This window comes from Paroedura picta, chromosome 9, assembly GCF_049243985.1.
Source record: "Paroedura picta isolate Pp20150507F chromosome 9, Ppicta_v3.0, whole genome shotgun sequence".
In the NCBI taxonomy this organism is placed as follows: domain Eukaryota; kingdom Metazoa; phylum Chordata; class Lepidosauria; order Squamata; family Gekkonidae; genus Paroedura; species Paroedura picta.
This window is the reverse complement of record NC_135377.1, coordinates 27,618,573-27,640,378: the sequence shown is the minus strand read 5'-3', so window position 1 is coordinate 27,640,378 and position 21,806 is coordinate 27,618,573. Positions and strand designations below refer to the sequence as shown.

Below are 21,806 nucleotides of genomic sequence, written 5' to 3'. Positions count from 1 at the left end.
CTTTGATGCTTAATTCTTTGGTTAAGTATATAGCAGCTATTCTTATTGAAGGCAGCCTAGACCTCTGAAGCTCAGTGCCCAGGGTTCAATGATATCTTTCATTTATCTGCATGACTGCTCTCTGGTCCAGAAACCATGAAGGCACAACCAACTCTTTACCATCTAGTTTACTACAATGTTTCTGCAGGACTTCTGGCCATTGCTAAGCTAAGCTTCTATGTTTGATAGATCAAGATGGGTAGCTGTGTTAGTCTGCAACAGTAGAAAAGAGTAAGAGTCTATTAGCACCTTAAAGACTATCACATTTTGTGATAGAGTATGAGCTTTGGTGAGTCACTGCTAACTTCTGAAGAAGTATCTGAAATTTTTGTTAGCCCTTAAGGTGCTGCCAGACACTTAATCTTTTCTACTTATATGTGTGCTTACTGCTTTAGTTTTCTATAGCCACAAACACTTGTAAGGTAGTAATTCAGAAGTGATATTAGACACTCACCAGAGACTGAGTTTGCAGTTTTATGCATAGGGTTGCCAACTGCCTGTCCTTTTCCTTTAATAGAGGTTTACTATGTGGAAATGGGTGTTGTTATTAGTTGCGAAGTTGTGTCCAACCCATCGCGACCGTATGGACAATGATCCTCCAGGCCTTCCTGTCCTCTACCACTCCCCGGAGTAGATGAAATGGGTAGATGAAGCTTTTCATGGCACAGAGGTAAATAACATCACCAGGCAAACAACAATCTTTAAATCTCCATTAAAGAGATAGGAAATCCCTCCCTCATCCTGTAGTGTAGCCAACTTTAAAAGGTAAAAATGCACTTACATCCTGAATTTAATTCATCTTACTGTACAATGGTGTAACAACATTTTAGTAGCTATGAGCAAAGTTTAAATAATAGCTACCTTATAAATTGACCATAGATGCTACAAACCAGGAAGAAAAACTGTTTTTGCAGGCAGATCTTTTGCTGCCTTCCCTCTCCCACAAGCTGGTGTAACAGGTTCTCATGGGCAAAATGTATGGGGGGGGGCAGTAAAGGTGGGGAACTAGACAAAAAGTTGGGCAACTCCACCCACCACATGGTGGAACATGCTTTCACCTTATGCAGGGCAGAGGCAATTTTATCTAAATTCTCCCTCTTTACTGCAGCATCATTTCCTCCACAAGACACCCTCAGACCTCTGAAGTCTGGTTTTGATGATCTTTGGAGGCTGCTGGGAAAGGCTAAGGCCTTTGTAAGTCCCTTCAACTCCCAGTACACAGGATCCAGCCCCATGTTTACTTGTTAGGAAGATTTCAAGTACTGGATTGTATAGGCAGAAAAACTATGCTTATCAAAGTATGTGTATCTGTGTAAAGAGAGGCCAAGAAGACCACCTTGTCAGAGAGTTATGATCACCCAGTTCATCATTTCTCAGATTGAATTCTGAGGTCTTTCAGAGTTCATAAGGCTAGTTCAGGGGGCCACAAGTATTTATCAAATACAAGAACCTGTTCTTCTCTTGTAAAAACAATTCAGTTTTCCAGGATGGGACATGGCTTCCTACATGCATTTGAAAAATGACTGTCACAAAGGGATGCTGATAAGGAAAGAAGGGGAGTGCTTGGTATCTGCCATTTTTAAATACAGAACAGGTGCCCCTCTTGTATCTTCAAATAGCAAAATGCCAGTTGAAAGACTTGCACTTGTAGTATAGAGTAAAAGCTTTTAGCTTCTTAAGCAATTCAGCAGTAGAATTTATTGTGGACACTAATAAAATCTCAGTTTCATTACAGAAACAAAATTAATGGATTGCGGAAGGAAGGGCTATAAAAACTTGGAAAGCCTTTCATACTCATATTTATCTTTAAATTGGGGTTTCTGATGCCATATAACACCCAGGAGGCGTGTGTTTGGTAGCTGCTAATTTCTAGGACATCAAGTTTTCCAGGTAAGAGGAAAAGGAGGAAACATCTACATTGTTTCATCCTGCTTCAGTTGCAATGGAATGAAGCCTGAGAATATTCTGTGAGTAGAGAATAAGAAACAGTAAAGCGGCAATTGCATCACCCCCATGTGGCATTAGTTATCTGGCTATATATTTGTTTAGTGATTTATTTTCATTTATAGTCTGTCACTGGGACACAAGGTGAATCACAATGGAATTATTCAGTCAATTAATAGGCAGTTATAAAACACAACATTTGAATGATAATATCTGAAGCTAACAATGATTCCTAGTAAACAAAACGATTGTGTCAATCAGCAAGCAGATTACAAAATATAATAACACTAAATGCAAAGCCTGTTCATGAGAACGGGCTTTGAAAGGCCCCCTGCCCCATGTGCTTATAGGCCGGAGGGGAGGGCCTGCCCCCCCCCACCCCCACCCCCGGCATCGACGCAGCTTTCAGCTCGGGCCTAGAAACAAACCCTGGGCCCCAGGTGTACTTCTAGGTCCAAGGGGAAGGCCACTGTCTTTACTCACGGTGTCCTACCGCTTCCCCGTGGCTTTCTGGCCTGTCCTGGTGAGGGCCTAGAAGGCTTTCTGGCCTGTGCTGGTGAGGGCCTAGATTGTGCCCTCATCCGATTGGCTAGAACTGTTGTCTATCCTGGTGAGGAGCCAGTCGGAAGGCGCTTTGTCTTATTTGCAGGATCCTGGTTTTACCCAAACGTTTTACCTTTTTATAACCTCTCTTTCTGCATTTTTATTGGGATTTTAAAAATCTTAATATATTTCTCCTTTTAGCCTAGTTCTTTAAGGACTACTTTCATCATCAATTAAAAAAACCTTCTATATAACGCACTACTAATTAACCCTTGGGATGCCGTTTGGTGAGCATATCACACTGACTTTTGATTGATGCCCTCACTCCTTTTCCATTCTATTTTCTTTCTTACAAGATAAGAACAAAATGTTATTTTCAATTTCCATTCGGATTATACACAACTGTAGAAGAAGAAGAGTTGGTTCTTATATGCCACTTTTCCCTACCTGAAGGAGGCTCAAAGCGGCTTACAGTTGCCTTCTCATTCCTCTCCCCACAACAGACACCCTGTGGGGTGGGTGAGGCTGAGAGAGCTCTGATATCACTGCTTGGTCAGAACAGTTTTATCAGTGCTGTGGTGAGCCCAAGGTCACCCAGCTGGATGCATGTGGGGGAGTGCAGAATCGAACCTGGCATGCCAGGTAAGAAGTCTGCACTCCTAACCACTATACCAAACTGTAGCCAAGAATGCACAGGAAGGAGCAGTGGCTGCCCTGAAATTTGCCCTGCCCAACTACGTGCCCACCCTCTAGCTTTGTGGTTGCCCCAGTTTAACCACATAACACATGTAGCACATTCTATAGACCCTGCACTTCCCCCCCTTCCCCAAATCAGGGCTATTTACCTCCCAGTGTCAAGGGTAGAAAGATAAAGGAAGCAAGCAGGGCTACAGCCCTCTACAAAATAATTTCTATGGTGGCTGATAGGAGACAATACAAAAAGACAGTCTGTCCTGCCTTGCTGCCTTCAGCTTCTCATTGGATGTGGTAGCTGGAAGGTGGGGATTCTTGACTTCTTTGTTGCTGTGACCAGAAGATTTCAGACCGGCACCAGCTTCTTCTTCCAATGTACACCCTTCACCTCCCCCAGATCCTGCCTGGAGACAGTGCAGCATGCACACACCCACATATATTCATGACTTGTGCTGTCTTGGGGAGTAATAACAAGAACTTCAAATTGACCACCTGCATGTCAGACGCCTTCCTCATTGCCAGATGCCTCTGGAGGTCTCCTCATGAGCAAGCATCTTCCTTTGTGTGCTGCTGACTTATCTTGCCTCCCTCAGTGCTCTGCTCTCTAGTCCAGTGGTAAGTAATTGGCTACATTGCATCTAGGGAGTAGGGACTGAACAAAACTGATATGCTCAAGTGCTGGGGACTGGGGGGTTAGTTGTGCTTAGTGTTTTGCAGAGCAAGCAACAAAAATGGGTTTTCACTTGGTAATCATTGTGTTACATGAGATGTAAAGTCAATCAAACTAGATAGTTTTGTTTTGGCTTGCATTCTTTTATGCGCAGTGGCTTGCTGGTCCATTTGTCAGATACTTTTCTTTAGCTGTATAATAATAGTATAAAAGTATTTAGGAGTGTGTGTGGGGGTAATTTACACCAATTCTCCCTTCTGTAGTAAATCTATGAAACATTCTTTTAAAATACATAACTCTAGCTTGCACATTGGGTCATTTGGCAACAATTCAATAACGTTTATATTTTCTTCTTAGAAAATGGTCAGGTTTGTAATTAGAGGTGGACACCAACAATCTCGATGTCAAATGCAGAACAGCAGGAGAGTACTATAAGAATGGTGGTTCTGTACAGACACATCACTTTGCTCTACTGCCCCCCTCACAAAAAAAATTGCCCCTCTACCAAAAGATTTCTGACTATGCCCTGGGATTATGGAGTGGTTGTTGACATTTTCTGCTCCTGTGATTTAAGTAGACATTCTTTACCAGTGTTTGTAGCTCTTTGCTTACTTAAATTCAGTTAAATGTATCACTCATTATTGCCTTGTATATGAATTCAAGATACATGTTTTCCCTATTTGTACTGATTTTCCATTGTATTATACACAGGGCTTTGCCTTCTCTCACACAGCACAATTATAGACAAATATACTCTTGAGCAAGTTTAGCTAGAAATATGCCTTGTAACAGCAAAAGATCTAAGGAAGAAGGGCTCAACTGTACAGCGGCAAGAAGTAATGGACCGGCACTGAAGAGCTGCCTTATGCCACAGCTGGAGTCCTATGTCCTGTCTCTCTGAGGTACTGTGCTTACTGAGAGACAGCAGCTGTTGCCAAAAAGGTAAGTGGGGGAGTGAGAGGGTAATTGGCAGTGGTTAGGACAGAGATAAATGGCTAGGACAGAGATAAATGGTTGCATCCTGCTTCAAAAGTACAGGCTTCATCATTTTGACATTTTACTGTTTAAATGGTTAGGCTGTCAGTTTCCATCCAGCCAGGTCCTACCCACATAAACTCGGCTCTTCAGAGAACTACTGGGAGGAAAAACTATGAAATGTATAATTAATGCTGGTTTCCTTCCTGCAATTCTTATACAGGCAAAGCTCCTTGGGCCTCCACATAGGGCTGCCATCTGGCTAGTTTTAATATGGCTGTATCCGGGGAATTTGTAAGCTGGGTTCAGGCAGATGTGCAGTTTAAGCTGCCAAAAATACTATTTCAGGCCTCCTAATCATGTATGTTTTACATTGTTAGTTGCCTTGGTAGCCCTTGTAAGGGCAATATATACTTGGTGTAAATTTAAAACCTTTTCACACTTTGATGGAGCTGCAGCTCCCAGGGTCCCTTTCAGGGGGAAGACCTGCCAGACCAATACAGTTTATAGCTATGCCCTAAGATTGAACAAGGTTGAAAATGAAGAGCTCATTGCCTTACCTGCTAGTGTGCCCCTCTGTGGCATCTGTTTCAGTGCCAATCGAAATGGGCTCTTGAGTTACAGTGGCTATTGTTGAACTATTTCCTTGACTCAGATGGGCAGCCATGTTGGTCTGAAGCCACCAAAAGGAAAAAGTCTCAAGCCAATGATGGCAATTCAATTTATTGCACTTGTGTTGAAGTGAGCTCCTAGGTATACACCCGTTTGTGCAGTCTTCTTCAGTGACACTATGTAACAATAAATAAATAATTATTATACATTAGTATAATGTATATTAATACCATAACTACAGTGATAATAAATAAAATTTCTTTATAATGATATCTGTCAGTATTTTTTCTATTCTTTCCCTTTTTCAATGGTACAGCTATACAAATATTGCCTAATAGAATGGAAATAATTATAGATCAATTTTATACATGTGTTTGCCATACACATTAGCAAAAAAGTGAGCAAAAGATTATTTCAAAAACGTATGTACCTGAATGAGGCAAAACTTCTTTCTAAGTAATATTTCTTCTAATTCTCAATCTTATCTCTCTCTGTCTCTGGGTCTGCCAAATTGTAATGTATGGGGGGTTGGACCACAGATGTGAGCATTTTAGATAAATAAGGATGTGGGATGGAGAAAACCCAGGAAGCCATTTCTTGCTCTCTACGTGTGTGTTTGGTATGTAAACAAAGCCTACATAATCTCTCTGAAGATATAAAAGTTCCATTTTGGCATTTTGCTAATGTGTATGGTAAACTCTTATGCATAAAATATATGGGGCAGCAGGACCCTATAGGATTTTGACCAATGTATAACATAATATCATGTGTAAGAAACATTCCCCCCCACACACAAAAAAATACTAAGAAATATACAGGAGGGGAGGTGGCATGATACAGCCCAATCTTGTCCTATCTCAGAAGCCTAGGCAGGGTCAGGACTTGAATGGGAGACCACCAAGGAAGATTCTGCAGAGGAAGGCAAGGGTAAACCACCTCTGTTTATTCCCTTGCCTTGAGGTCCATTGGTGGGGCAGCTACAAGTTGGCTGAGATTTCTTGGTACTTTACACAAATCCATGCAAATAAATGACAAATGTTTAAATAAAAATATATTGTCAATTAAAATGAAGAAATTAGTGATTTTCAAATGACGAGGAGTGGATTAAGAGGACAACATGAAATTCCACAGCATTAACCCCTCAGAACTAATACTGGGCTGCCGCTATCTCTTACCTTTTGTTTATCTCCAGTTCCTAAAGAGCTCCCTCTGCTGGAGTCTACTCCATATCTGTCCTCCAGAAACAACTGAAGCATGGAAGGCTTTTTAATTTGCCCATGCACTGTTTCGTTTTATAGCTCAAACCCCCGGACATAAAATTATTTTCTGATTTCTGCTGGTTAGGGGCTTCTGCCCCTAACATCAACACAACAAAAGTATACTGCTCTTTTGGCGCATGACTGTCAGCAGCCTCCCAATAAGGTTGATTCTTCTTGAAGAATACTGGCTTCCCATCACATGCTGAGTTCCGAAGAAGACGGACTTTCTGTGGATGAACAGCTGCTGTGGAATGATGCGGCCTGCTTGGCCATTGTTAATTAGGAAAGGAGGAATACAGTTAACATTTAATCCAGAGTGCCTACTTCTCCAACCATGAGTACTGGTTCAGTATTCATAGCCCTAAAAGTAAACAAGTCTGAAATCTGCCCATAAAGCTGTTCGAAATGTATTGGGAGGTGCACCCTGAGCAGAATTCCAGTGCAATATAACCACCAGTCAGCTGCCATTACCATGCTGAAATAGTGCACTTAGGGTTGCCAACCTCCAGGTGAGACCTAGAGATCTCCAGAAATTACATATTATTTCCAGTTAACAGAGATTATTTCCTGACTGCTTTGAAGGATGAATTTTCATATTATGCCCTGGTTGTTGTCCCTCCCTGCAAATCCCACCCTCCACGGGCTCCACCTCCAGATTGCTGAGCATTTCCAAATTGAAGCGGGCCAACCTAAGTGTACTATTTGCTCTGACAGCTATTCCACATGATAGATGCAGGACAAAACTTTAACAGCTTCCCTGGTGCATGTTTAGGGTTTCACTACCAAATGATTTCATGGATCTAGGTATAGCCTGAGGGTAGTACTTGGAGCACCACCACTTTATGCTCACTTCATTCACAGATGCTGACACAGCAGTCTTGGTTGAGTGGCCAGCCAGCCTTAAGCACACTCCACACAAACTAGACGGGCATACTCCTTTGCCAGCTGGCCTGGGCACACTCTGAGAAACCAGGTTGACCTGGGTGCTCCCCTTTCCCAGCCCTGCTGAGGAAGGGGGAGACAGGCTGGAGTTGCCACTCAGAGCAAGCCTCCTTGGGTGCCCCCTGCAATCTGCCTATTGGGCAGGGGGGCGCTGTCCCAAAGGTAATTCCAGTGTTTTATATATTCCTCAAGTCTTAGCATTGGTGATGGACTACTGTTATAAAATATTCAAACGAAAAATATCCTTTTCAGTTGTGATCTCAGAATATTGCCAAGGAAAAGACAGTGCCAATGAGTGGTGCATGAGAACTGTACCACTTCTTATTTTTAAGCATATGTGGAAAGACTGCATTTTTTAAAGTGGGATGGAAAAAGCATTGTTGGGGGAGGAATTCCTAATGATAATATTTTACCAATTTCTTTAAAGAAGGGTTGCGGCCAAATTGGGGAAGGTGCTATGAAACAGGTTTGATTAAAATATAGGGATGGTTATACCCTGCAAAACATCTTTTTCTACTTTTGCTGATGTCTGTCTTAAAACATGCCATGATAGATCATGATTTTCTGATATCATCCACGTGTCTCTTGTTGCCAGTTCTTTACCCTCACTTGCCTTGACTTTTACCTTCAATGCCACAAAATGCCCATATTGTTTCAAAAATGTCTTGAAGCTATCAAAGACAGAACATACATTTTCTTGACTAATGTCTGAGCTGCTGACTCTTTAAGCTATTTGCTGCCCCTTACTGGTTAATCTTGTATCTTGCTTCAGTAGTCTTTGAACTTCTTGCAATTAAACTCACAGCAGATGTCTATTCAGAGGCTATCACAACAAATGTCAAGGGAAACAGGTTCCTTTAAATTGTGTCACTCATTGGAGGACAAGGTCCTTGTTAAAATGGGATTTTCCCCATTTCCCCACTAGTCATAGTTCTCTCAGAGCTCTCAGTCTCACCTACAGGTAGGTATTGTAAGTTAGTTTGAGACTCCTTTGGGTAGTAAAAAGCGGGGTGCAAAAATCAGCTCTTCCTAATATGTTACCATCTTAAAGCACTACAAACTAGGTGCGATGAAGGATGAGTTGGTCGCATCAGAAAATGTTTGGTCATTCTTTTCAAAAATGTGTTAAAACTTTTCCACTTTTTATGCTAGAGGTAAGATTCTTATGTAACAGCTAGACACTCAGTCTATATTTATTACAAGTGTGGGGCCTGTAAAAGTTGCAGGGGGGGGGTGTCCCATTTCCCTCCCACACAGAGAGTTTGGTGTAGCTCCATGCCCCACTACCTATGTCTGATGCTGGTCACAGTGGTGACAGTGTATGCGAGTCACATTGAGCACAGAACAGTTGTTACTGACTGCTGCCATCAGGCCTGGAACAAATCCCAGTGGCTGCAACAGAATCATGGTAAGTTCATTGTCTGTCCAAACACAAACAAATGCTTTGTGGGGAATTTAACCCCCTCCAATGAATCTCTTTAAGATTTCAGATTTTCCTGGGAGGTCTCCCAAGTTTGTAGGAAAATCTATTCACAGTGCCTGTATGATTTCGATATCAGCAGATGTAAGCCACATGTCACTATTAGCTATATATCATAACCACAAGTGGCTCTTATATTTTTAAAAGAGCCATGTGGGCAGCCCTGTCCGGGCCTCGACAGCCACCCTGTCTGGGTGTTGTCCGGCCCTCTGTCGCCAGTTGCTCATCCACGGAAAATCCATCTTCTTCTGGACTCAGTGTGTGTTGGGAAGCCAATATTCTTCAAGAAAAACCAACCTTAGTGGGAGGCTGCTGACAGTTGTGCGCCGAAATACCAGTATACTGCTAGTCATCCATTAGGGTGACTAGCACTGTCTCTACCCCATGGCCAGGCCAGAAACTTGACTGAGATGGGTCTAGGACTTCAGCTGAGCTGCCAGCAACTAGGACACATGGACTCGCAATAGGAGAACATTTCAGATGCAGAACCAACAGCAGAAAAGTCTCTCTCTCTTTCTGCAACCCTTCTCACTTGGAGGAACAACATAGAAGAGAGCCTATGATGATGATCTCAGGACAATATTAACTCCCAAAAATGCAAGTATGTTGATTGTACACAGAGAAACCTTTGTGCACATGCTGACTATGCATGTGCATATGGGTGGGTAATGAGCAGAGATAAATGATTCCATTCCTCTCTTGTTTCACTCTTCTCTAATATAAACTGTAAATCATTCTAGGAGCTATCCATGCAGGATGATGGTTTACTGGATGGATACATTTGAAATGTACCACTGAAAACCTGAAAAAGGTTATATAGCTCTGTCCAACTGATCTAATAAATGGTATAATTTTGCACAAGACATTTTTTTTGTCATCAAGTTGCAGCCAACTTATGGCAGCCCAGTAGGGTTTTCAAGGTAAGAGGTATTCAGAGGTGGCATACCATTGCCTGCCTCTGTGTAGCAGCCTGGGTATTACTTGGTGGTCTCCAATCTAAATACCTGTCTTAGTTTCCGCGATCTGTCAGGATCAAGGTAATCTGGTCGATCCAGGTCAGGGTTCACAAGACTTTGCTTACCATTAAATCCATTTGTCAGAATCCAGTTCTCAATACATCTTACTGGGTGATTGGAATCAGTCTGTTTTGCAGCCAACAAAACTATTTAGGATTGAGATATGAAATACGAAGACTAAAAATACCCACAAGTCCCGGAACTTGGTTTTATGACCCACCTATAGGTCCTCCACAAGTTCATTGTACTTGCTTTCTGCAATTCTCATCTCTGGCTAGTGTTGCTATCAGTACGTGCAGTCAAACAGCTGTTACTTTCCATTCAGAGAAGACTGCATCCCAGCGAGGTCTGATAGATGTTTATATAGCTACATCAAGTGGTTAAGATCATTTCAGACCTTTCAAGAACAAGATAATACTTGGAAGTGCAAGATAACAATATAATTGCTAATACATCACGGGAGCCCCAGTCCTTTGATGTCTATCAGTGCTAGAAGGGCAAGTGAAACATTGCCAAGCAGTTAACAATTGCACAGCAGCCATCAGCGCAGTCTCTGGCTTCGAATGCTTTCTTGAAACCAATTGGACTACTTAGGGTTTCAACTCAGACTCTGAGGTCATGGAGCTTTTTAAGGCTCTTTCACTTTAACTCCTAAGCTTCCACGAAATAAATGATTAAGCAACAACAACAAAAAAATGCACACCTCTTCCATATCTTATTCCCTTTTTTCTTACTATATTGCTATCAAGGTAAGGGAGAATGGAAACCTCTTGAGTTTATATCCACTCGGCAGTCCATTATTCAAGCTATCACTGGATAAGGAAGATAAGGGGCCAGGATATCACTCTCTTTATCACAAAGAGCTGGACTATGCTGGAGAAAGACATCAGATTTCCCAAGCGTCGCATGAACCACAGAGAGGAAACCTCCTGCCATAGAACCTCAACCTCGCCCAATCACATCAGCTGTTCATGTTGCACACGCCCTTAAAAGAAAGAACTAGTTCTAGTAAAAATGTTTTTGAAAGTGGCTTCTACAGTTACATCTGTAAAATGAATGAAAAGTTACTGAACAGAATGCATGTTGAATTTTAATTTTTTTTAAATCACATTCCTGTTAAAAGGCATTTTCAGTATCACTGATGAGAATGCTCTGAGCCTCTGGATGGGCTTTCTGGCATTCAGCACTGCTCAAACTAAGAATGGACAAGTGGCAGATTGTAAGGAAGATATTTATAAAATTAAAACTGACCTTGAAGGATACATTCATGAACAGCTCCATCTAATAAAATGTAACCATTGCATAGTAATTCATCCACTTCAGCCAAAGAACCCATTTGTATAATTTAAACATTGATAATAAAATTTTATCTCTCATAATGAAATGTAGTTTCATCTTTATCTCATTAACTCTTTGCTTACAACTACAGATCAGGATGAAAATTCTGTAACATTTAACATGTTGATTTGTGTTCTATCACTTGTGCTTTTGCCAATTCAATAGGTCCAGTTCTCCTTCGTGTAGACTGTTGTTTTTCAGTGACCAATCTGTATTTTTGGCTGTTTACCAAAAGACGAAATCACCACACTTGCGCTCTCATCAGCATTCATGGAACACAGCATTCAAGAGAGTCATTCTATTGATTAATTTTGTGAGCACCTCCAAGCAGCTATTGAGTCTGTATTCTCAGTACATTTTTGACCACTGAAAATGTATTACAGGGGAGATTGGGCACAGATTCGCACAATAAAATTCAGGTAATAATAAGATTTTTAAATACACAATGAAATTTTTTTGATCTCTAGATAGTTTATCCTTGTGGTTCTAGTAAAATGTTCTCATTTTTCATGTGGTATGTGCTCCTTTTTAAATGAATCAGGGAGATTTTCCTACTCTCTTGTTAATATAGTGCTTGCTTTCCATCTCAAGAGGCATGACCCTAATCGCAGTGAGGAAGGAGCTAAACATTATCTTCCCAGGCTCCTTCCCATCGTAATCCAGTGTGACAAAATATCTTTGTTATACCTATATTTGCTACTTTGCTATTGTCCACTGACCTGACATATCTTAATCTGAGCTTGTTTTCCAGGTCACTAATTTGCTTTCCTGCCCCTTTATATTCTCAGCTGGAATAGGGTGAAGTCATCATCAATCATTATCATCCTGTCTCCATTTTCCCCTCTCAGATATGTGGCTGGTGAACAACATAAAGCTTTCACAGCTCCTAACAAACACAGGCTCAGAAATTTAGCTTGTTTGATATCTGTACTTCATATCATGCATTTAGAAAACCAGTCAGCCTTGCTATCTTGTTAATAGCTGCATCATACAAAAACAGAGGGTGTGATCATACAGTACACATGCAACACTTAAAAACTTTTCTAAAAAACAAATCGACAAAGGAGGATGCCAAAATTATTTGGGCAATCTATACAGCCATCGCGAGCATAGTTATACCCTTCAAAGCCTAAAGATGTAACTCTCTTTCGGATGCCACTGTAAATCATCTTAATCATGTGAAATTTCAAAACACAGAAACCTTAAGGTAAACACTGCTTTGTAGAAAGAAGTACCTATATACAAGGCTGCTCCTAAAAATATAGATATAACATGATGCACACATGCAGCTGCAAACTGAATGGCAGACTAAATTTGCTTTTCAAGAAACATTTTGTGCTGTTGCTAGCTAGCACCACCACGTTGATTCACATTCCAGCTGTTAGGATGGGGGGCACATTTGCTTGCTACTCTGTCTTGGGGTCCTCAGTTTGTGGATCTTCCTTCTCTGTCAACCTCAGTTGTTCAAATCTGAAGGTGGCGACACGAGCCTGCTCTTTGGTGGTGCCTACAGGTGGGCAAACTAACCTTTTAAGATTCCATAGGCATTATCTAGTCACACTTATAAATGTATATGTTAACATAATCCCAAAAAGGTGTCTCTTTCCCCAGGAGATGACAATTTTAAATATGTCTGCTGGGAGAGGGAACCCTCAAGGACTTGCAGGAGGCATCTCCCTTCCCCCTCTCCCACTACTTCCTGTCTCCCTTTCCTGAAAGCTATAGTCTCTACCATTTCCTGCTTTCTTCTCACCTTATGGGGTTAACAATGTCTGGGTGGGGGATGGAGATCTCCTGGAATCCCAAGAGATCTCCCAACTACAGGGATTAGTTCCCTTTAGGGTTGCCATATAACAGTTGGGAAATCCCTGGGGATGTGGGGGTGTAGTCAGGAGGGGCAGGATAGGGAAAGGAAGTAATCTTAACAGGGTAAAGGTAAAGGTATCCCCTGTGCAAGCACCGAGTCATGTCTGACCCTTGGGGTGACACCCTCTAGCATTTTCTTGGCAGACTCAATACAGGGTGGTTTGCCATTCCCTTCCCCAGTCATTACCATTTTACACCCCCCCCCCCAGCAAGCTGGGTACTCATTTTACCGACCTCAGAAGGATGGAAGGTTGAGTCAACCTTGAGCCGGCTTCTGGGATCGAACTCCCAGCCTCATGGTCAGAGCTTCAGACAGCATGTCAGCTGCCTTACCACCCTGCGCCACAAGAGGCTCTCTTAACAGGGTATAATGCTATAAAAACTGACTCCTCAAAGTAGCCAATTTTTCCTGGCGAACTGATTTCTGTCATCTGGGTAGCATTTGTAATTTGGGGTGATCTCCAACCCTATCTGTAAGCTGGTAACCATAGTTCCACTGGAGGAGCTGGCAGCTTTGAAGTCTCGAGTCTACAGCATTATACCCCCTTGAGACCCCTCACCTCCTCATACCCCCCCAGCCCCCTCCCAAATTCTAGGAATGTCCTAACCTTTTCCCCTCCTCTTGACAATCCCCATATTGTCTCCCTGCCTCGTTCTCTCCTTCTCAACCATTCATGAACCTACCTTTTATCTTCAGCTATATTTATTCTTTGTTTACTACATTTATACCCAATTTCTCCACAGTGGAGACCAAAACAGCTTACATTATTCTCCTTTTCCACATTTTTATGTATACAGAAATCTTAAGGTACGTTACGCTGAAAGTACGTGACTATTCTAAGATCTAGTGATTTCCACAGCAAGATGGGGATTCAAACCTAGGTCTCACAGACCCTACTCTGAAGATGTGACCTTATCTTTCATAGGGTGGCTACTGCTGAACAGCAGCAAGCAGCTAGGCCTAGTTCAGTCATGCAATTTGGGTCATATCAAGTCACTCATAGGTTGCTTCCAAGCCTAGGCCTGGCCCCAGTGAGCCCACTCAAAGCCAAAATGCAAGGGCCTTCACACTTCCTTTTTACTCACAGAAACTGAAGCCTGGAATACTGTCGATGCCAGCAGCCGCCACTCAGGGAATCCATTGCATGCCTTTTAGAATTTTCAGGATTTTAAACTGCCCAGTGTATTTTATTTAGATTTCACATTTTTCCAAGCCCTTTTCCGGGTTCATAGAAAGATCTGTCTTGCCTGTTCACAGCTCCAGTCCCCAGATCTAATTATCCAAGATATCCTGACTTCACTTTAGAATATATAGCGATGAAGAAACAGGGAAGACAAAAACAAGCAAACACAGTTACCATGTGAGCAAACACAGAATAATTCCACATATTCACGTGGAATTAAACCTCCTGGTGTTTCATGGAACAACTTCCTGATCTGCATAAGATTTCTGCCTTAAGGATCAGGACTTGGTTACCTCCAGTACTCCTTACTTTCCTGGAGCCTATTAGGCACAGGAAACCTATCCAGGCAGACTCCATCCTGGGTAAAAGGAGAGAATCATGATTGAATTAAGTGTAACAAAAATGCCATTGCATGATGAGATGGCCAAGTCCCTATGAGAAACTGTCATATATATATACATTATAAAAGGCTTATCTTGTAACTCCATGGGTCTCCCACACCCAGACCAAATGAAATTATCAGGACTCATGAGACAATAGCCTGACATTCCACTCCACTCAAGGAGTGTCCCAAAGAACCAAGGCCTGCCCAGTAAAATAATCAATTCTTCAATTAACACAATAACCTAATCTTTTACCCCCATTATCATGCCTCAGAAAGTAGTTCAAGTTTCCACAACTGGCAGAAAGGGTTGCAAATTTTTGCCAACCTTACTTTGGCAATGTCAACAGTTCCCCTATATGGAGCTGCAATTGGGCAACCACCTGAGGAAGGAGGAGAGTACAGGAAAGGAATCTAGCCAGGACAGACATTTCTCATGGTGACATGAATACATCACGAATACTTTTTGTTTTTGTTCTTGCTCAGTAAAGAGTGAAAGAAAAGTAGACTGATAGTGTAGACCAAAGCAGAGTCGTACCTTTCAAAACCCATTGACTTCTGTGAACTTAGCAAAGTGTAATTCTGCTTAGGTTTGCACTGTTACAGCCCAATCTTATGCATTTTTTCCTCAGAGGAAACTTTCTCAAAGTGTATAGACATGCAGCCTAAGGAGTCCAGTATTCATTTCATGGATGCATTGACTGGCTCCTACTAGTCTTCCTTGTGAAATGATAATACAGTCTTCATTAACAAGCCTTTACTGGATAACAACATTTTAGGCCAATGGCACCTTTAAGACCAACAAAGATTTATTCAAGGTGTGAGCGCACTTCCTCAGACAATGGAACAGGGATCTTAAGAAACCTGAGGAAGTGTACCTGCACACAAAGGTTTATGCCTTGAATAAATCTTTGTTGGTCTTAAAAGAGCCACTGGACTCAGATTTTGTTGTACCACTTAAACCAACATGGCTACCCACTTGAATCTACCTTTACTGGATAGTGTTCTTTCTATTGATTATGGACTATTTCTGCAGCTCTTGCTCAGAAAACCATTCTGATGTTTTGAACAGTATGAAGAAAATTTCTATCTATTGTCTGGCAGTTCTTGCTCACAAAACCCTATTAGTGAACTCAGTAAATAAAACTGGCCAATTTAAAGTGTAAAAGCACAATGTCCCTGCACTTAGCCTGTGGATGCCACTTTACATCACTTATTGATGTCAGAGGTTGCTCCTGTATGGCAATAATTTCCCATATTTCTTCCACTGCAGCTATGGGTACAAAGACATTTGCAGTAGTACAGTGTCCAAACACTAATGTTCCACTAAGGATACTTTTGTCCAAAAAATGTGTTAGTATTCAACAACGTTGTCAAATGTGAGCTGATCACCCAGTCTGTTTGATTGTGCTGAATGGCTACTGAAAAGGTTTGTACTGTGTTTCTGCAAAGCTAGTCATATACAAAGATGCTACCAGTTCGAACTAGTCAGCAGACATGAGCATCACTCAGGACTGCTTAGATGAAAATTGAAGATTGATATTGTATTAACTTTCATACACAATGTGATTGATTGATGTGTAGAATTTGTTACTGATTTAATTGTGCATTTAAATAATTGCCTCCTGAGTGGAGCAGACATGCAATGAGGACGGGGTGGTGATAGAGGTAGTCTGTGTGAAAACATGCATGTGCAAAAAGCCAGTTTCACATTACTGCATGGTTAGGAAAGGACACAGTAAAGCAGCCTCCTCAGCATCTGCAACTGGGTCAATGAAAAGTTGAACCAAACACAGAAAAATCAGCTCCCTCTTCAAGATTGGTGAACAGGATACAAAGTGAACTGGTGTGTGTTTGAGTATCTCTGGTTTTCCATTTTTCTCACACTTTTCTTGCCTCAGTCCCCTGCGGCCATCATTCCTTTTCCTGCCACCAGAGGGCTTTAAAAATTGGCACTTGATATATTATAATAACATGTTTAATATAATTGCGATGTGTCAATTGCTTTCTTTAAAGTCTGAAAAAGCCTTCTGTGATGTGGATGTGTGGGAATGGCACCTGAGGCAAGAAGTGGTGCTGATGTGGGCAGGAGTTGCAAGCACCTCCTCTTCCGCATGATGTGTAAACCTGCTTTGACTTTGATTGTTCCCAGAGAGTTGCATGAAATTGGGTTTGAAAAAGATCAGAGCAAAGCTGAAAAATCCACAGATACAGAACAGAAAGAGGATGGTGTCTTGTAGATGCTCCAGAAAACAGTGCTGCAGTAAGACAGTGAGGTGGACCAAAATAAGTGTGGAAGCAGTCCTTAGATAGGAACTTTTAGTCTCACTGGAAAGTAGTACTTATATCGTGGGAGTGGGGGTGGAGAAGGGAGGCATATACACAATGGAATATTTTTCTATCTAGGTGATTAGCTTACAATGGCTTTGTTAGCTGACAGAGCACTGTTATGATCTTAGAAATGTAAATGAGTGCCAATTAGGAAAGGAAATATCAGGGGAGAGTAGAGTGACAGGCAACTGAAATGCCAAGGGAAAGTATACAGGATAAATGGAGGCTGTGGAAAATGAAGGTTGACATTTTAGAAAAAACACAATGAAGACAATGACTATTTTGTACAAAGAGGAAGTTGACTAGACTTGTCTTAGCAAAGTTCAGAACCAGGAATGGGGAATGGCTCAGAGAGCTTTGCTGTATATCAATAAAGCAAAATAAAATAAATATAATTAAAAGTCTTAAGCAAATGACAATGGGTTAGTTATGACACAGATTTACCAGGACAAAGCTTGGAGCCTTCTAAAACAGTGCTTTGTCATCAGGCCTACAGTTGACACCAGGATAAAAAACAGACAAGGACTATGGGCCTCCCTAGCCTCCCCAAAATTCAACACCATCTGCCTACACCCCTCCTTGAAAGACCTCCCCACCACAGGGTCAGAACACCACCCTGAGACATTGAATTGAAGGGTGGTATATAAATCAAATGAATAAATATACAAGTCTACGGAAGGTGGTGGGATAGAAATAGGATATATAAATAAATATAAACAACTAAGTATTTTTGAGCCAGGTTAGCCAACCTTCTCCTACGCATTCCTCTTCTGGACTGTAAACTGCTCCCCTTGGGGCCACCCAGTGTTCTTTTGGATCTTGACATTGCCCCCAATTAGAAGAGTAATTTAAAGTTATTAGGGAAGTATTCTCCACTTGGGAAGCAGATCCCTGATTGCAATACATGAAGTCTTGGGAGATGGGGAGATATTCAGTCACAGGAAAGAGTACTAGACCAAGTTAGGAGAGGGGTAGCCAGCTGATCATGCCTAGAATTACAAAATGAGTGGCTCTGGATAAACAAACTATGTAGAACTGAAGTCAGATCACTCTCCCCAGCCATACGCATAAACCACAGGTATACAAGGGTTGCTAGCTCCAGATTGAGAAATATCTGGAGGTATGGGGGGGGGGGGTGGAAACTGATGAGAAGAGGGTTTTGAGAGGGGAGGGACTGGTGTTAAATGCCATACAGTCCACAACCCAAAGTGGCCATTTTCTCCTGGTGATCTGATCTCTGTTGACTGGAGATAAATTGTTATCCCACATCTCCAGCCATTACCTAGAGGTGAACAACCCTAGAGATATGGGGGTTGGGGGGGAGAGTCATGCCTCCCTAGAGCCATCACAAGAGGTAGGGCTCTGGTGGTACCTGGTTTCCTCAGACATTGAGCATGATAAACCTTAGAATATCAGTTCAGGTAATTGCTAACTGAGCTTATTCGAACCTCTAAATGTGTATGAGGTAAACTGGTCATGTGAATTGACTGGTTCAGCAACAAACTGCCAGCTTGTGTTGTAAGTTTTGTGTGGAGAGAATAGTATACAGTTTGTCATACTGACAAACTGTCTTAACCATCTTCTAATAACCTATCTTAACAATCTTCTAATAAACTCTTCAAGGATTTGCCTTGATTAGCTTGCACTAATTAAACCCCTGAATGTCCATTTAATCTGAAATTCAAGCATTGAAAGATGGCTGAACAGTTCTTAGCAAAAGATTCATTCTTGAATCTAATATTGTCTAATGATGAGCCATATTTTTAAAAAACAATTTAATAGGGACATGATGAGGTTAAAGGGTGATGGGGGTTATATAAGAAAATATCCCTTTAAACACACGTTTTGTTAAAATAGAATTCCTTCCCCAATGTGTAATGAGGCTGTGTGAATCACAGCTGCATGATTGCTGTTCCACATGGTTTGTTATGCTTTGGTTCTCTATATAGCTAGATTGATAAGACATTTTGATAGTATTTCACAAAGCAATTTTAGCAATTCCAACACAGCCATGGTAGAAAGGGAGTTATAGTTTTGGTAGTCTCTCATAGTGTACCTTATTGGACATACATCAGAAGAAAACAATATGGGGAGTGTTGTGGTAAATAGGAAAAGCTAGAGTCTTTACTGCCTGCCTCCCTTGCCAAGTATGAGAAGCTGTTCTACCATTTCTTACACAAAATTTCCACATGTATATGGCCCATTCCACACATGTTGTTTAATACACCTTCAATGTACTTTAAATGTATATTTTCCTGTATGGTTGTGCAGTAGAGTTAAGGCAAAAGAATTCTTATTCATACTGAAGAGGAAACTTGCTGTCTTGGCTCACCCCTGTTCCACTGCCAGGATCTTCAAGTGATGAGACTCTCTCAGGCCCTGAGAAAGCCAGTGCACAGACACCTTTGAACACTTTGCAGGCAGATGCCATGACCCATCCCAAGCAACCAGGTCTGTCTGGACTTGGTCCCCAGACAGCTAACACACCAGGAACAGCTTCAAGAGCCTGGCACTTTGTCAGCATCTCCCAATGACCTGGAGCCATTGTAGAAACCCTGACGAGGTCCTGCTGCCACACTCACAGAGTCTTCCCCAGAACGGCATGATCCCAGACAAAGGACATCCAGGGCAGGAGCAGGAACCTGACAAAGAAACCCATGAAAAGCAGCCTGGGGTCTACCTCACTCCAGCCTTTTCCAAGAAGCAAATGAGGTATAGTACTTATTGACAGGAGCTGGGACTTCAAGCAGGCCATCAGGAAAGGTGGGGCTCCCAGCCTCTTATACAAAGCAGCAGAAGTTTGGAAACTTTAATGGTTCTATAACTCCCAAAAGGCTTGTTGTTTCCTTCTCTGCTTGCCTGCTGCAAAGCAGGACACTTGCACAGCAAATACATTAACACAGAATATTAGGGTTGCCTAATGCCTGGAGGGAGAAAAAAGCTGTGGCTCTTTACTATAGCTTAATAGGATGTTATTGACCAAGTGATGTTATTTACTTCTTTTTTATCAAAAGCTTCAACTATTTTCCATACACAAAGGCTATATTAAAGGGCAGGACTTACATATCCAGGCCTATCTGAAACCATACTGGATGTTCAGGGAAACAATTTCTACGTTTCCTGTTATCCTAAGCTGGTCTACTCAACATCCTACTTGGAACTACTCTCAAGAAGTGTTCTTGGAATTGCACTATAAAAATCCAATATTTTGATTCTGGAAAATTGGAATTCCATTCCCAGCTTCTTGCCAGTTAGTGGATTCATTGTATTTTTTACATGATACATGAACATACCTGTCTATAATCTAAAGTAACACTTCATAATAGCACTTGGTGACCTTTTAAAGTTTAAAAAACATATAGAGGCATAACGCTTTCCCACTATACCTTCTGGTCATACATGTAGCCTGCCTTAAAAAGCGGCTACACCTGTAAAGCTTATCACTTTTTCTGTAGCTGTAGATGTCACTTAGAAAGCATGTTTTAAACTGTTGTAAAGCAGCTCAAGTTTATCATTGGGAAGCAGCAAAGTGTTGCCTTCATAGCCAAATCACCCTGCATTCTTTACACAAGCACAGGATATAACATTTCTGATGGTTAGAGCAGGATTAGGGAAAGTACAGAACAGCACTAAAAAGGAAGTCCAGTGTTTCATCATCTGGTAAAGCACAAATTCTGTGGCCTTTGCATTGTGCTCTACTAAATTCTCTGCTTAATTGCATCTGGTCAGCCACTCCCCACCACATTAGAACCAAGCCTACTGTGGAGTAGTTGTTAAGATATCCTGTTACCAACTTAAAATGTCAACATACCATACTCATTGACAAGACTCGGGCTGTATTTCTATGCACACATTACTAGGAGGAAGTCCCACTGGATAAAGTAGTTCTTACTTCTATGTAAACATGGTAAACAGGGCTTAGAAAGATGTAACTGTTTAGGAGGACACTGTCTCTCCTGTATGGTTCAGCCACACAACAGAAAAGCAGCAGGAAAACTGATGGAGGGCTTGTGATTTACAGAAATTTTTAAGTATGTATAGATGGGGGGGGGGGAATGCTGTCTTACAATGAAAGTGGGCATATACAATATTTGTATTTTGTATGTTCCCCTTATGAAAGTGGAAACACCCCAAATCTGCTTGCCTGGTTATACCCTTAGCCTAACAGTAGTAGGTGCTACTAAGTTATTGTATTAAAACTCATTGCTGCCTTTCTGAAATAGCTGGAAACAGGAATTCAATAACCCAGGTGAAGCTTCTAACATATGGGAAGTTGTGGCAGAAAATGTGAAGAAACTGCATGAAATGCATATTTCTATATGAAATAGCCAGTAATAGATAATACATTGCAGAGGGGGAATTCTGTAAGCCTGCAGGATTCAAAACAATATGGAACCTTATAGCACCTTAAGAACTAAATGTATAACTTTTTTGTGAGACAGGGCACTCACTTCCTTAGATACATTAAGAACGTTCAGTTTGTATAAAAACTGAGTAAAACCAGAAGGGGTAAGCATGGAGGCATTAAAAAA

General features: G+C 41.5%; 1 long non-coding RNA gene across 1 annotated transcript; it reads right to left on the bottom strand.

The window, feature by feature from the left end:
* Window positions 1-1,752: 1,752 nt before the first annotated feature.
* Window positions 1,753-10,638, bottom strand: LOC143844649 (uncharacterized). Its single transcript, XR_013234066.1, has 3 exons — window positions 10,394-10,638; window positions 5,425-5,652; window positions 1,753-2,004 (listed from the first exon to the last, which is right to left on the bottom strand). It is a non-coding gene; the product is annotated as an uncharacterized LOC143844649 (long non-coding RNA).
* Between the last annotated feature and the right edge of the window lie 11,168 nt (window positions 10,639-21,806).